Below are 17,296 nucleotides of genomic sequence, written 5' to 3' on the forward strand. Positions count from 1 at the left end.
TCTACAGACAGGGAGCCTGGTGGGCTACAGTCCATGGGGTCCCAAAGAGTCAGACACAACTGAGCACACAGAGCATCCTCCCAGCACGTGGATGTGCTCACCAACCTGGAAGCTCCCCAAGCCCTGTTTAGGGATTTTTATGGTGATTTCATTGCAAGGGTATGATTGATCAAATCACTGGCCATTGGTGACTGAATTCCATCTCTAGCCCGTCTCCTCAACCCTCTGCAGAGACTGAGCGGGGGTGGGGTGGGAGTGATGTTCCAACCCTCTAATCAAGGCTTAGTCTTTTTGGAGGCCACTCCTGATCCTGAAGCCACCCAGAGGTCCATGAAGACTCACCTAATGAGCACAAACTCGGTTATGGTTGAAAGGGGCTTGCAGTGAATAACAAAAGACACTCTCTGTCAGTCAGAAAATTCCAAGGGTTTTAGGAGCTCTGTGCCAAGAGTGCGTGGAGAAGGACACAAAGACCAAACATAATTTCCTACAATATCATAATGAATTTTGAATTTTGATCTACTTATACACAGGCACATACACACTAAATAGTCTTAAAATATTGGAGCTGGAGGAATGCTCAAGAGGCCTAAGTTAACCAAGTGCACATAACTTGTGAGAGTTAGACCTGGGCCTCAGATTTCCTTACTTCTATTTAAAGATACTTTACAATATGTCATAATTATTTTTAATTTCTTTGAAGATGTTTACTGCTTTTGTGACTTCAAGGATCTGACATTTCTAGTTTTCATATTTTAAAAAGATGAGTCCTCCAGACTTTGGGGGAAATGGGACACCTGAGGGAGATCAACATTCATGTAGTTTTTCTCCAATGATCAGTGCAAGACATAGTATACAGAGACAGCTATTTATATCATGCAGATTGGAAAAGACTTGGAAACTGTCCCATCCAAAAATGCTCTTTACTGCTCTGTTCAAAGACCTGAAATAAATCCTATTACTGTAAATCTCTTAAGAGCAATGCAGATATTTCTAAGGGAGGTATGTCCACACTCTGAATAACCATTACTAACTCTTGAAAAAATGAATTTATTAGGTTCCTACCTCCAGGTCAGATTTCAAGAGCAAGTTCCTACAGGAATGGGACTAAGGATAATAAATTTTGGTAAAAAAGAAACTTCTAAGGATCAGTTTAATCATCTGTAAAATGAGTGAGCTGGACTGGTGTGTCCGCAGATTTTCTTCCTACAGGGCTCTGCTAAATACCTTATTTCATTTATTCCATGGAAAAACTGGGATATGTGGGAAAGTGGGGGGGGGGGTTGCTTTTCTCACTTGTCAGATAATGAAACTGAGGCTCAAAAGAGGGGAATCTCTTATCCAAGATCACCAGCCAAGGATTCTGCTTCACATGATTATTTAACTCCAGGTTCAGTGACCTTTCCACTGTATCATACTTATTCCTCCATCTTTTGAACCATATTAATGGTATGGTGCTGGGATTCAAAACAAAGATGAGGCTCCTGCCCTGTTGGGGTCTGCAGCCATTCACATCAGATCAGTCGCTCAGTCGTGTCGGACTCTTTGCGACCCCATGAATCGCAACACACCAGGCCTCCCTGTCCATCACCAACTCCCGTAGTTCACTCAGACTCACGTCCATCGAGTAGGTGATGCCATCCAGCCATCTCATCCTCTGTCGTCCCCTTCTCCTCCTGCCCTCAATCCCTCCCAGCATCAGAGTCTTTTCCAATGAGTCAACTCTTCGCATGAGGTGGCCAAAGTACTGGAGTTTCAGCTTTAGCATCATTCCTTCCAAAGAAATCCCAGGGCTGATCTCCTTCAGAATGGACTGGTTGGATCTCCTTGCAGTCCAAGGGACTCTCAAGAGTCTTCTCCAACACCACAGTTCAAAAGCATCAATTCTTCGGTGCTCAGCTTTCTTCACAGTCCAACTCTCACATCCATACACGACCACAGGAAAAACCATAGCCTTGACTAGATGGACCTTTGTTGGCAAAGTAATGTCTCTGCTTTTGAATATGCTATCTAGGTTGGTCATAACTTTCTTTCCAAGGAGTAAGTGTCTTTGAATTTCATGGCTGCAGTCACCATCTGCAGTGATTCTGGAGCCCAGAAAAATAAAGTCTGACACTGTTTCCACTGTTTCCCCATCTATTTACCATGAAGTGGTGGGACCAGATGCCATGATCTTCATTTTCTGAATGTTGAGCTTTAAGCCAACTTTTTCACTCTCCACTTTCATCAAGAGGCTTTTGAGTTCCTCTTCACTTTCTGCTATAAGGGTGTTGTCATCTGCATATCTGAGGTTATTGATATTTCTCCTGGCCATCTTGATTCCAGTTTGTGTTTCTTCCAATCCAGCGTTTCTCATGATGTACTCTGCATATAAGTTAAATAAACAGGGTGACAACATACAGCCTTGACGAACTCCTTTTCCTATTTGGAACCAGTCTGTTGTTCCATGTCCAGTTCTAACTGTTGCTTCTTGACCTGCATACAAATTTCTCAAGAGGCAGATCAGGTGGTCTGGTATTCCCATCTCTTGAAGAATTTTCCATAGTTTATTGTGGTCCACACAGTCAAAGGCTTTGGCATAGTCAATAAAGCAGAAATAGATGTTTTTCTGGAACTCTCTTGCTTTTTCTATGATCCAGTGGATGTTGGCAATTTGATCTCTGGTTCCTCTGCCTTTTCTAAAACCAGCTTGAACATCAGGAAGTTCACGATTCACATATTGCTGAAGCCCAGCTTGGAGAATTTTGAGCATTACTTTACTAACACGTGAGATGAGTGCAATTGTGCGGTAGTTTGGGCATTCTTTGGCATTGCCTTTCTTTGGGATTGGAATGAAAACTGACCTTTTCCAGTCCTGTGGCCACTGCTGAGTTTTCCAAATTTGCTGGCATGTTGAGTGCAGCACTTTCACAGCATCATCTTTCAGGATTTGGAATAGCTCAACTGGAATTCCATCACCTCCACTAGCTTTGTTCATAGTGATGCTTTCTAAGGCTCACTTGACTTCACATTCCAGGATGTCTGGCTCTAGGTCAGTGATCACACCATCGTGATTACCTTGGTCATGAAGATCTTTTTTGTACAGTTCTTCTGTGTATTCTTGCCATCTCTTCTTAATATCTTCTGCTTCTGTTAGGTCCATACCATTTCTGTCCTTTATCGAGCTCATCTTTGCATGAAATATTCCTTTGGTATCTCTAATTTTCTTGAAGAGATCCCTAGTCTTTCCCATTCTGTTGTTTTCCTCTATTTCTTTGCATTGATCGCTGAAGAAGGCTTTCTTATCTCTTCTTGCTATTCTTTGGAACTCTGCATTCAGATGTTTATATCTTTCCTTTTCTCCTTTGCTTTTTGCTTCTCTTCTTTTAACTGCTATTTGTAAGGCCTCCCCAGACAACCATTTTGCTTTTTTGCATTTCTTTTCTATGGGAATGGTCTTGAGCCCTGTCTCCTGTACAATGTCACAAACCTCATTCCATAGTTCATCAGGCACTCTATCTATCAGATCTAGGCCCTTAAATCTATTTCTCACTTCCACTGTATAATCATAAGGGATTTGATTTAGGTCATACCTGAATGGTCTAGTGGTTTTCCCTACTTTCTTCAATTTCAGTCTGAATTTGGCAATAAGGAGTTCATGGTCTGAGACACAGTCAGCTCCTGGTCTTGTTTTTGCTGACTGTATAGAGCTTCTCCATCTTTGGCTGCAAAGAATATAATCAATCTGATTTTGGTGTTGACCATCTGGTGATGTCCATGTATAGAGTCTTCTCTTGTGTTGTTGGAAGAGGGTGTTTGTTATGACCAGTGCATTTTCTTGGCAAAACTCGATTAGTCTTTGCCCTGCTTCATTCCATATTCCAAGGCCAAATTTGCCTGTTACTCCAGGTGTTTCTTGACTTCCTACTTTTGCATTCCAGTCCCCTCTAATGAAAAGGCCATCTTTTTTGGGTGTTAGTTCTAAAAGGTCTTTAGGTCTTCATAGAACTGTTCAACTTCAGCTTCTTCAGTGTTACTGGTTGGGGCATAGACTTGGATTATGTGATATTGAATGGTTTGCCTTGGAAACGAACAGAGATCATTCTGTCGTTTTTGAGATTGCATCCAAGTACTGCATTTCGGACTCTTTTGTTGACCATGATGGCCACTCCATTTCTTCTGAGGGATTCCTGCCCGCAGTAGTAGATATAATGGTCATCTGAGTTAAATTCACCCATTCCAGTCCATTTCAGTTTGCTGATTCCTAGAATGTCGACATTCACTCTTGCCATCTCCTGTTTGACTACTTCCAATTTGCCTTGATTCATGGACCTGACATTCCAGGTTTCTATGCAATATTGCTCTTTACAACATCGGACCTTGCTTCTATCACCAGTCACATCCACAGCTAGGTATTGTTTTTGCTTTGGCTCCATCCCTTCATTCTTTCTGGAGTTATTTCTCCACTGATCTCCAGTAGCATATTGGGCACCTACTGACCTGGGGAGTTTCTCTTTCAGTATCTTATCATTTTGCCTTTTCATACTGTTCATGGGGTTCTCAAGGCAAGAATACTGAAGTGGTTTGCCATTCCCTTCTCCAGTGGACCACATTCTGTCAAATCTCTTCACCATGACCCACCCGTCTTGGGTTGCCCCAGGGGCATGGTTTAGTTTCATTGAGTTAGACAAGGCTATGGTCCTAGTGTGATTAGACTGACTAGTTTTCTGTGAGTATGGTTTCAGTGTGTTTGCCCTCTGATGCCCTCTTGCAACACCTACCGTCTTACTTGGGTTTCTCTTACCTTGGGCGTGGGGTATCTCTTCAGGGCTGCTCCAGCAAAGTGCAGCCATTGCTCCTTATCTTGGACGAGGGGTATCTCCTCACCGCCGCCCTTCCTGACCTTCAATAAGACAAATACTTAGCCACATCATCACCTCCCTGCTAGAGAGAGAGAGAGAGAGAGAGAGGGAGGGGGGGGGGAGAGAGAGCAAAGGGGGAGAGAGAGAGAAGGAGAGGGAGAGGAGGATGGAGAGTTGGGAGCAGGGATCAGCAAAAGCATCACATAAGAGGTATATCACTGAAGCTGAACTAGGAAGGATGAGCAGGTGTTTGGTATAAAGAAAGGTTGCGCCAGTGCTCTCAGGTGAAAAGACTTCAACTTAAAATGGAACACAAGGTGCTCTGTCAGTTTTCTGCTGCAGACAGAGACAAACTATGGGGCAGAGGGGTCTTTCAACCTCTTTTGGATAACATCATTTGTCATCCCCTTGTTCAGGTCTGCGCCAGATTGTTGAGGGTCATAGACTCCTTCTAACTGGCTCCTCTGCCATCACTGTGCTTAGTTGTTCAGTCATGTCCGACTCTGCAACCCCATGGTCTGTAGCCCGCCAGGCTTCTCTGTCCAAAGGGATTTTCCAGGCAAGAATACTGGAGTGGGTTGCCATTCCCTTCTCCAGGTGGTTTTCTGAACACAGGGATCAAACCCAGGTCTCCCACATTGCAGGCAGATTCTTTACCATCTGAGCCACCAGGGAAACCTCCTCTTCCATCCCTATGTGGTCCTTTATTTAAAGGGCTATATTATGAAAGAAGATGGAAAGTGACAGACAATGCCATAACTTTTTCAGTTGCTTAATACTTAGTTTTACTTCCCAGATTATGGTGTAGGGGATTGGAAGCCCTCTTGAAGTTTTCACAAGACTCAGTAACCCACCCAGATAACAAGTGAAAGACAAGAACAAGTTTTCATCATTGATCAAAAAAGAAATCCATCATGGCTACAGCCTGGACCAGCTGGAGCTTTGGGTGAGGGCTTCTGGAGCAGGTTGCTACCTGATGGTTTTGAGACACCTCATTGTGCAACCCTCCCCTTAACATCCCAGTCTCATAAGAAACATACTTCAGAAGCAGAACTAAGAAGTATCTTTCTTCCCTTCCTCACACTTGCTTCAAAAAACAAATTTTGACCACTTTGGTTAGTATCATGCTGACATACAACTACCTTCAAGGTGTCAGTGGTTCTCTAGCTCACTTACAGACCTGAAAACACAAACACACACAGAGAGACTTCTTGCACTTCCTTGAGTGAAATCCATCTTTTGCTACATTCTTTACATTTCTAACACAGATAAATACTAAGGGTTCCTGATCAAAACTCCAATTCATTTCATGCTCTTAAAAGAGACAAAGGTTATTCCAAATCTTCTGCAAGTTCTACAAATGCGTTTTGTTTGCTTGCTTGCTTTTATGGTAAGAGGGGAACATTGCATTAACCTGAATCTTTAACACATTGCAATTGTTTATAAATCAGTACTTTTAAAGCTACTCCAGAAAGAGTCCTTGGTGGGTGTGCAAGTGAAATATACCCAAGAAAGACTGTGCTGTGTAGGATAAGAGAAAATTACATAGCTCCTGAAAGAGAGAGGGGAGGGAAGGTTAAGGCAAAAAAGAGGAAGGAGGAAAAGAGAGGAATCTGAGTGGCCAGGCCACCATCTTCCCTGTCAACCAGGTTTATAACCTCAGGGACTGCTCACCTCCTGACATTGATGTGCCCTCCCCAGGCAGTCAAAACCTGCCATTCTTCCTTCTCTGCCATTTAAGTGGGAATTCCCTTCATTCTGTTCCTACCATCACATCTGTAACCTGGATCCTCAACACTGAACTCAGAATACATCAGCTTCCCAGCTGACCTTCCTACCACCAAATTCTCTACTCTCTGTCACACTCCCACTATCAGACCAATCTTCCTAAAACATTTTGTTCACCACACTGGACAAAGCCTTCAGTGGCTCACCACTGCCCTTTAACTTAAACTCAATCGTTTTAGCCTAGAATTCAAGGCCTCAGGCGTGTGGCCCTAACTTGTCCTTTTTGGCCTATCTTCATAGCATTAGCTTTTAGTAAACACTTACCAAAGATCAGGCACTCTGTTAAAAGCTTCTAAATGTTATTTGTCCTGTTGGGATCCCTTTCCAGGTAAGATGTTATGACCCCCACATTTGTGAGATCCTGTCGGGTGGCCATTGGGGGGAGCTGAACATGTGATGCAGCCCAGCCAATCAGAGCATTCGTCCACCAAAGGCCAGCCAATCAGAACATTCTACTCGCCGTCTCTCCTCACCGCCCCGCCCCCCCCTCCCCGCCCCCCGCCCCACAACCCATCTCCAAGCCCAGCTGTAGGAAATTTGAATTTTAGGTGTGGGAGAGAGTGGGTTTCTTTCTTCTGGAGTTAAATCTACACAGAAAAGCATAAAAGAGATGAGATAAAGAATGACAGAGGAGGGGGAAGCCTGATGACATTGTTTGTCCCTCTGGATCCCACCACACTGGCAGCTAGTTCTATATCTGGACTTTTCCCATAAGGAGTCAAAAAGTCCCTTCCTTACTTAAGCTTGTTTGAGTTAGGTTTGCTGTTATTTGCAACTGAAATGTTGATTAGAGCCCTTTACAGGGCTCTGATTTAACCCTTAACTCATTTAACCCTGACCACAGCCCCGTGAATTAGGACTGTCACTTTCAACCAATTTGATGGGGGCAGTGACACCAGAGAGATGTGACTTGCTAGAGGTCTCACAGTTTTTAATGTGGAGATATTTTCAACCATGCCTTTAATGGTGTCTTCTAAGACCCTTCAGGAAGACATGCCCTGTGTTTCTGTGTGCCAGGCACCAGGCTGAGCACCACACAATTCTGCCATCCCATCTGCTGCTGTGCTGCACACCAGGACCTCACACAGGTCCTGACTTTTTACACCTGGATCTTTACTCAGGCTATTTTCTCCACTTCAGATATGCAGATGACACCACCCTTATGGCAGAAAGTGAAGAGGAACTAAAGAGCATCTTGATGAAAATGAAAGAGAAGAGTGAAAAAGTTGGCTTAAAGCTCAACATTCAGAAAACTAAGATCATGGCATCCAGTCCCATCACTTCATGGCAAATAGATGGGGAAACAGTGGAAACAGTGGCTGACTTTATTTTGGGGGGCTCCAAAGTCACTGCAGATGGTGACTGCAGCCATGAAATTAAAAGACGCTTACTCCTTGGAAGGAAAGTTATGACCAACCTAGAGAGCATATTCAAAAGCAGAGACATTACTTTGCCAACAAAGGTCCGTCTAGTCAAGGCTATGGTTTTTCCAGTGGTCATGTATGAATGTGAGAGTTGGACTATGAAGAAAGCTGCATATTGAAGAATGATGCTTTTGAACTGTGGTGTTGGAGAAGACTCTTGAGAGTCCCTTGAACTGCAAGGAGATCCAACCAGTTCATCCTAAAGGAGATCAGTCTTGGGTGTTCGTTGGAAGGACTGATGTTGAAGCTATAACTCCAATACTTTGGCCACCTGTGCGAAGAGCTGACTCATTTGAAAAGACCTTGATGCTGGGAAAGATTGAGGGCAGGAGAAGGGGATGACAGAGGATGACACGGTTGGATGGCATCACCGACTCAATGGACATGAGTTTGGGTAAACTCCAGAGGTTGGTGATGGACAGGGAGGCCGGGCATGCTGTGGTTCATGGAGTTACAAAGAGTCAGACACGACTGAGTGACTGAACTGAACTGAACTGAGCCTGGTCCAACTCTGCCTGGCTATATTTACTTATCCTTCAAATTTGAAATCAGATGTCAGATCCTTCTAGAAGTCTTTGAGGTTACCCCACCCAGAAGAAATTACTTCCTCCTTTGAGTTTTAAAGACTTTGACTTGAACAGGGGGCAAATGGGTGTCTTCCAGAGCTTACTGCCTAGTAACTTGTGGGCATTTCTTATGGACCTTCAAGGACTAGTGGTTTGAAGTCACCAGATTTCCACTCCAGTCATTTCAATGGTAACTCTGCAAAGCCACACTTTTTTTTTTTTTTTAACCATACTTTTTTTAAACAAGTAGTGCCAGTGTTGTCATGAGCAGTAGCTTTAGAGTAAGACCGGGCTACATTGGCACCTGGCTCTGCAACTCTCAAGCTTGGGCAACCTTAAACAGATTGCTTATTCTCTGGGACTCACATTTCTTACCTGAGTATGAGGATGAGAACAACTTTGATCTTAGAGAGATATAAGAAGTAAATGAGATAACCAACATTAAGTTCTTAGCATAGTGCCTGGCATATAGCATATATATCTATTTCTATATCTATCTATCAAATTTTTATGTAAGGGATCATACCTTCTACTCATGTTGCCTCCACACACAGAGAAGAGACAAATAAAACATATATTTACTAAATGAAGGACCAATCTTACAAATAGCCACTCCCTTAAAACTTCTCCCAGGCTTCTACCGAAAATGACCAATAGCAGGTGCTTGAGGAAATGAAAGAGAATTGGAAGAAGCAAGCTGGGATAGAGGTGGGGAGAAGGAAGAGGGAAATGCTGGTCAGGAAATAAAAGCCCCTTCTAAGAAAGAGTATCCTAAGAGCAGTGAAGGTAATCAGGGTGAGCAAAAACCAGAATTATTTTTGTTCCTTAGACTACCCCCCGCCATCTCTTACTTGTCTTCTCTCAGTGGATATCAGGTGAGATAGCCAGTGACATAGGCTCTAGTATCTTTTGAAATTGTGCAGCATTCCCCCTTCAGTCCTCCTCTTGTAAGTGGGCACAGGGCAATTGTGCTGCAGTAGTTACAGCTTTGGAGAAGCCAATGGCAACCCACTTCAGTACTCTTGCCTGGAAAATCCCATGGACGGAAGAGCCTGGTAGGCTGCAGTCCATGGGGTCGTGAACAGTTGGACACGACTGAGCGACTTCACTTTCACTTTTCACTTTCATGCATTGGAGAAAGAAATGGCAACCCACTCCAGTGTTCTTGCCTGGAGAATCCCAGGGACGGGGGAGCCTGGTGGGCTGCCGTCTATGGGGTCACACAGAGTCGGACACGACTGAAGCGACTTAGCAGCAGCAGCAGCAGTTACAGCTTACAGTGCTTGCAGCTGCAGCAACTTCCTGATCTCTGGGCTGCAACTATGGTGGTGTGACCTTGAAACAAATATTCAGGTTGTGGCCCCTGACTTCTCCTCCAGCCCTTCCAACAATATTGAAAGTATACAGTCCCTTTTATTGTATCCCTCTCTTCTTGAAATACGTAGAGAGGTTTCTGTTTCCAGCACTAACTTCTACTCAATACATGTAATATATTTAAAACAAGCATATTAAAGTTAGTTTTAAATGTTAGTCAATTTAAAGTTTATTTTAAAATATGTTTATAAAATTATGATATATAGATAAACGGTCACTAATGGCTGTATACTAAAGAAAGGACTTGGAGCTTCATTTTATTGTCATCAAGAATCTGACATCGAGCAGCAGCTGAGCTGTGTCCTGAAGAATTCATTGATTTGGCCAGAAAGTGGGGTGCTGGGGTGAGGTCAGCTTGGACATATACATTTGGGAGTCATTAGTATTAAGTTTTGAAAACCAGAAGACTAGATCATGGGTTTGCAAATCCATGCAAACTTTTTTCTGTAAAGGGCCAGATAGTAAATATTTTAGGCTTTGTGGGCCAGTCTGTCACAACTACTTAGGTCAGCCATTGTAGTTTGAAAGTAGTTATAGATAATCTGAATGAATGAACGTGACTATGTTCCAATAAAAGTTCATTTGTATAAGCAGGTGGCAGGCCAGATTTAGCCTGTGTGCTATAGCTTACCAGCTCTTGGACAACACGATGCTACTCGGGAAAGTGTAAAAAGAGACAAGAGAGCTCAGAGTCCTGGGGTTCTCCAACACTTAGGGAAAATTGAAAGAGGAAAATCAAGAGGTTAGGATGGCATAGACGCAAAGGAAGATGTTTCAAGAAGGACAATATGATACTGTGGTGCTAGTAAACATTCTGAAAGATTTTGAAATGCCCTCTCAAAAAAAAAAAAAGAATATTTGTTTAATACCCTTTCTTAGGGTTATCTTCATATTTCATAGGATTTGACCTTTTTATAACTTTGTAAGTTGTCAAAAACTAATAATGCAATAATTCTTGTTCATAGAAATGAATTGTTTCCTGTGGAAAGCATTGATAGTGTTGGTGGTAATGGTGAAATGCATTTACTCTTTGGATAGACCATTTCTGCATCTATTTGTAACTTGTTATAGCATTCCTTATTGCTTTAAAACATGGACTTTATTGAATTCTTCTTTGAACTGATTGTAATATCTTATTAATGTTCTTATTAAATAATGAGTAAAATAAGATCATTGATAAGTGTTCATTGTATATTTGTATGTGAGCCATGGTTTTAATAACTTTTTTAGCGGTGGAGATTGGGTAAAATAAGGATTGAAAATTGACCATTGAATTTGGCAACACAGGTCATGGCGACTTTAATAAGTTACTTTGGAGGAAGGAGTAGTAAAAGATTGGAGTAGATTGCATAAAACTGTAAAAATAAAGACATAGGCACAGGGAAAATAAATAGACCAATGGAACAGACTTAGAGATTACAGAATAAACCCAAAGGTGAATAGAAACTTTATAGATGACAGAGGTGGAAATGTAGTGAAAAGGATGGAGTTTGTTCAATAAGTGGCGCTGGGACAATATTTTACCAGTATGGAGAAGCCAAAATTGAAACTTCGTGTGTGTGCTAAGTGGCTCTAGTTGTGTCCACTCTTTGCAACCCTATAGACCATAGCCCAGTAGGCTCCTTTGTACACAGGAGAACTGAATCTTTACCTCAAATCAAATAATCTGTTCTAGTGGCTTTAAGCCTTACATAAGAAAAGCCAAAGGCTAAAACTTTCAGAAGAAAATAGAATATTTTTTTATTTCATGGTAAAGCCAAAAATTTTAAACCAGGTGCAAAATCACAAGCTATAAAGGAAAATATTTATGAATTTGACTTCATTAAAATAAAAAATACCACTTCTGATCACCAAAAAACCATAAAGAGATCGAAAATACACTTATTTCCAGTGCTTAAGTGACAAAGGTATCTGGACTATGCAAAGAACTCTTACAAATCAAAATAAATAAAATAAATCTGGTAGGAAAATGCACAAAAATATGAATAGGCAATTCTCAGGAAAGAAAATCCAAATGATCAATGAACATATGAAAAGATGTACAACCTCAGTACTAATAGAGGAAATGCAGATTAAAACGGCAGTGCAATACCATTTCACATCTCTGAAACTGACTAATATTTAAGAGTTTGATGAGCCAAGTATTGGTAAAGAAAGGTACAGGGAAATTACAAATTTTATACTCTTCTGATTGGAAGTCAAGTTGGTGAAACAACTTTGGAGAGCAATTTGGCAATAGTTGCTAGTTGATGCATGTACTTCACTACACAACTCCATTCCTAAGAATATACTTTGGAAAAACTCCAGTATATGCACATAGGGACTCTTTACAGCAGCACTGCTATAGTAAAAAATCAGAATACAATCTGCAAGTCCATCAATTAGAAAACTGTTAAGTAAACTGTAATCTGTTGGAACAATGGAGTACTAAATAGCAAAGAAAAAGAAATGGACTAGTTGTTGTTTAGTCATTAAGTTGTGTTTGACTCTTTTGCAACCCCATGGACTGTAGCTCACCAGGCTTCTCTGTCCATAGGATTTTCCAGGCAAGAATACTGGAGTGGGTTGCCATTTCCTTCTTCAGGGGATCTTCCTGACCCAGGGTTCTAACCTGAGTTTTCTGCATGGACAGGTGGATTCTTTATCAATGAGCCACCAGAGAAGCCCACATTCGGGTAACCAAGTTGGTATTTGCAGAGTTGGAGAATTAGATGTTGGTATGAGGAAAACACCCACACATTTCATGTCAGAAGTGTTCTATGATATATAGAAAACTATAAAACACTGATGAAAGAAATCAAAGATGACACAAATAGATGGAGAAAATACCATGTTCATGGATCAGAAGAATCAATATAGTGAAAATGAGTATACTACCCAAAGCAATCTATAGATTCAATGCAATCCCTATCAAGCTACCAATGGTATTTTTCACAGAACAAGAGGGCAATGGCACCCCACTCCAGTACTGTTGCCTGGAAAATCCCATGGATGGAGGAGTCTGGTAGGCTGCAGTCCACGGGGTCGCAAAGAGTCGGACACGACTGAGCAACTTCACTTTCACTTTCCACTTTCCACTTTCATGCATTGGAGAAGGAAATGGCAACCCACTCCAGTGTTCTTGCCTGGAGAATCCCTTGGACGGAGAAGCCTGGTAGGCTGCAGTCCATGGGGTCACACAGAGTCGGACATGATTGAAGCGACTTAGCAATTAGAACAAATAATTTCCATAATTTGTGTGGAAACACAAAAAAACCTTGAATAGCCAAAGCAATCTTGAGAAAGAAGAATGGAATGGGAGGAATCAACCTGCCTGACTTCAGACAATACTACAAATCTACAGTCATCAAGACAGTATGGTAGTGGCACAAAGATAGAAATATAGATCAATGAAGCAAAATAGAAAGCCCAGAGATGAATGCAAGCACCTGTGGACACCTTATCTTTGACAAAGGAGGCAAAAATATACAATGAAGTATAGACAATCACTTTAGCAAGTGGTGCTGGGAAAAGTGGTCAACTACCTGTAAAAGAATGAAACTAGAACACTTTCTAACACCATGCACAAAAATAAACTTAAAATGGATTATAGATCTAAATGTAAAACCAGAAACTATAAAACTTCTAGAGGAAAACATAGGCAGAACACTCTCTGACATAATCACAGCAAAATCCTCTATGACCCACCTCCCAGAGTAATGGAAATAAAAGCAAAAATAAACAAATGAGACCTAATTAAACTTAAAAGCTTTTACACAATGAAGGAAACTATAAGCAAGGTGAAAAGACAGCCTTCAGAATGGGAGAAAATAATAGCAAATGAAACAACTGACAAAGAGTTAATCTCAAAAATATACAAGCAGCTCATGCAGCTCAATACCAGAAAAACAAATGACCCAATCAAAAAATGGGCCAAAGAACTAAATAGACATTTCTTCAAAGAAGACATAAAGATGGCTAACAAACACATGAAAAGATGTTTAACATCACTCATTACCAGAGAAATGCAAAATCAAAACCACAATGAGGTATCATCTCACGCTGGTCAGAATGGCTGCCATCAAAAAGTCTACAAACAATAAATGCTGGAGAGGATGTGGAGAAAGGGAACCCTTTTACACTATTGGTGGGAATGCAAACTAGTACAGCCACTATGGAGAACAGTGTGGAGATTCCTTAAAAAACTGGAAATAGAACTGCCATATAACAAGCATGACCATCCCCATGGAATAGACCATACCCTTGGAAAAGAAATGTGAAAAAGCAAAATGGCTGTCTGGGGAGGCCTTACAAATAGCTGTGAAAAGAAGAGAAGCGAAAAGCAAAGGAGAAAACGAAAGATATAAGCATCTGAATGCAGAGTTCCAAAGAAGAGCAAGGAGAGAAAAGAAAGCCTTCCTCAGTGATCAATGCAAAGAAATAGAGGAAAACAACAGAATGGGAAAGACTAGAGATCTCTTCAAGAGAATTAGAGATACCAAGGGAACATTTCATGCAAAGATGGGCTCGATAAAGGACAGAAATGGTATGGACCTAACAGAAGCAGAAGATATTAAGAAGAGATGGCAAGAATACACAGGAGAACTGTACAAAAAAGATCTTCACGACCCAGATAATCACGATGGTGTGATCACTGACCTAGAGCCAGACATCCTGGAATGTGAAGTCAAGTGGGCCTTAGAAAGCATCACTATGAACAAAGCTAGTGAAAGTGATGGAATTTCAGTTGAGCTATTTCAAATCCTAAAGGATGATGCTGTGAAAGTGCTGCACTCAATATGTCAGCAAATTTAGAAAACTCAGCAGTGGCCACAGGACTGGAAAAGGTCAGTTTTCATTCCAATCCCAAAGAAAGGCAATGCCAAAGAATGCTCAAACTACCGCACAATTGCACTCATCTCACACGCTAGTAAAGCAATGCTCAAAATTCTCCAAGCCAGGCTTCAGCAATATGTGAACTATGAACTTCCAGATGTTCAAGCTGGTTTTAGAAAAGGCAGAGGAACCAGAGATCAAATTGCCAACATCTGCTGGATCATGGAAAAAGCAAGAGAGTTCCAGAAAAACATCTATTTCTGCTTTATTGACTATGCCAAAGCCTTTGACTATGTGGATCACAATGAACTGTGGAAAATTCTGAAAGAGATGGGAATACCAGACCCCCTGACCTGCCTCTTGAGAAACCTGTATGCAGGTCAGGAAGCAACAGTTAGAACTGGACATGGAACAACAGACTGGTTCCAAATAGGAATAGGAGTATGTCAAGGCTGTATATTGTCACCCTGCTTATTTAACTTCTATGCAGAGTAAATCATCAGAAACGCTGGGCTGGAAGAAGCACAAGCTGGAATCAAGATTGCCGGGAGAAATATCAATAACCTCAGATATGCAGATGACATCACCCTTATGGCAGAAAGTGAAGAGGAACTTAAAAGCCTCTTGTTGAAAGTGAAAGAGGAGAGTGAAAAAGTTGGCTTGAAGCTCAACATTCAGAAAACTAAGATCACAGCATCTGGTCCCATCGATTCATGGGAAATAGATAGGGAAACAGTGGAAACAGTGTCAGACTTTATTTTTTTTTTGGCTCCAAAATCACTGCAGATGGTGATTGCAGCCATGAAATTCGAAGACGCTTACTCCTTGGAAGGAAAGTTATGACCAACCTAGATAGCATATAAAAAGCAGAGACATTACTTTGCCAACAAAGGTCTATCTAGTCAAGGCTATGGTTTTTCCAGTGGTCATGTGTGGATGTGAGAGTTGGACTGTGAAGAAAGCTGAGCACTGAAGAATTGGTGCTTTTGAACTATGGTGTTGGAGAAGACTCTTGAGAGTCCCTTGGACTGCAAGGAGATCCAACCAGTCCATCCTGAAGGAAATCAGTCCTGGGTGTTCATTGGAAGGACTGATGCTAAAGCTGAAACTCCAATACTTTGGCCACCTCATGCGAAGAGTTGACTCATTGGAAAAGAATCTGATGCTGGGAGGGATTGGGGGTAAGAGGAGAAGGGGATGATAGAGGATGAGATGGCTGGATTGCATCATCGATTTGATGGACATGAGTTTGAGTGAACTCCAGGAGTTGGTGATGGACAGGGAGGCCTGGCATGCTGCGATTCATGGGGTGGCAAAGAGTCAACTGAGCGACTGAACTGAACTGACTGATGACCCAGCAATCCCACTGCTGGGCATACACACTGAGGAAACCAGAATTGAAAGAGACATGTGTACCCCAGTGTTCATTGCAGCACTGTTTACAATAGCTAGGACATGGAAGCAACTTAGATGTCCATCGACAGATGAGTAGATAAGAAAGTTGTGGTACATATACACAATGGAATATTACTCAGCTATTAAAAAGAATGCATTTGAGTCAGTTCTAATGAAGTGGATAAAACTGGAGCCTATTACACAGAGTGAAGTAAGTCAGAAAGAAAAACACCAATACAATATATTAACGCACATATGTGGAATTTAGAAAGATGGTAACAATGATCCTAAGTGCAAGACAGCAAAGGAGACAAAGATATAAAAAACAGTCTTTTGGACTCTGTGGGAGAAGGCAAGTGTGGGATGATTTGAGAGAATTGCATTGAAACATGTATATCACCATATGTAAAATAGATGACCAGTCCAAGTTTGATGCATGAAATAGGGTACTCAAAGCTGGTGCACTGGGATAACCCAGAAGGATGGGATAGGGAGGGAGGTAGAGGAGAGTTCGGGACAGGGGAATACATGTACACCCATGGCTGATTCATGTTGATGTGTGGCAAAAACCACCACAATATTGTAAAGTAATTAGCCTCCAATTAAAATAAATAAATTAATTTAAAAAAGAGAAGTGTTCTATGGGCAGAAACAGATCATAATACTTTCTATTCCAGGTTTGTTGAGTGTTTTTATTATGAAAGGGTGTTCGGGTTTTTGCCAAATTCTAATTTTTTTTGGTATCTATTGAGATGATTATATGGTTTTTCCTTTTTAGTTTGTCATTATGGTGAATTTTATTGATTGATTTTTCAGATGTTAAATGACTCTTGCTTTCTTGGGGTAAACCTTACTTGGTCATGATGTATTGTCTTTTTTATATAAAGATGCATTCAATTTGCTAAAATTTTGTTAAGAATATTTTATATCTATGCTCATGAGGTATATTGGTTTGTAGTTTTCTTATGTCCTGCCTGGTTCTGGTATCAGGGTAATAGAATGAGTTGGGAAGTATTCCCTACTCTTCAGTTTTCTTGAAGAGTATGTGTGTGCTGAATAAGTATTGTTTCTTTCTTAAATGTCTGGGCCTGGG

Source organism: Bos indicus x Bos taurus, chromosome 9 (genome assembly GCF_003369695.1).
Source record: "Bos indicus x Bos taurus breed Angus x Brahman F1 hybrid chromosome 9, Bos_hybrid_MaternalHap_v2.0, whole genome shotgun sequence".
Taxonomy (NCBI): domain Eukaryota; kingdom Metazoa; phylum Chordata; class Mammalia; order Artiodactyla; family Bovidae; genus Bos; species Bos indicus x Bos taurus.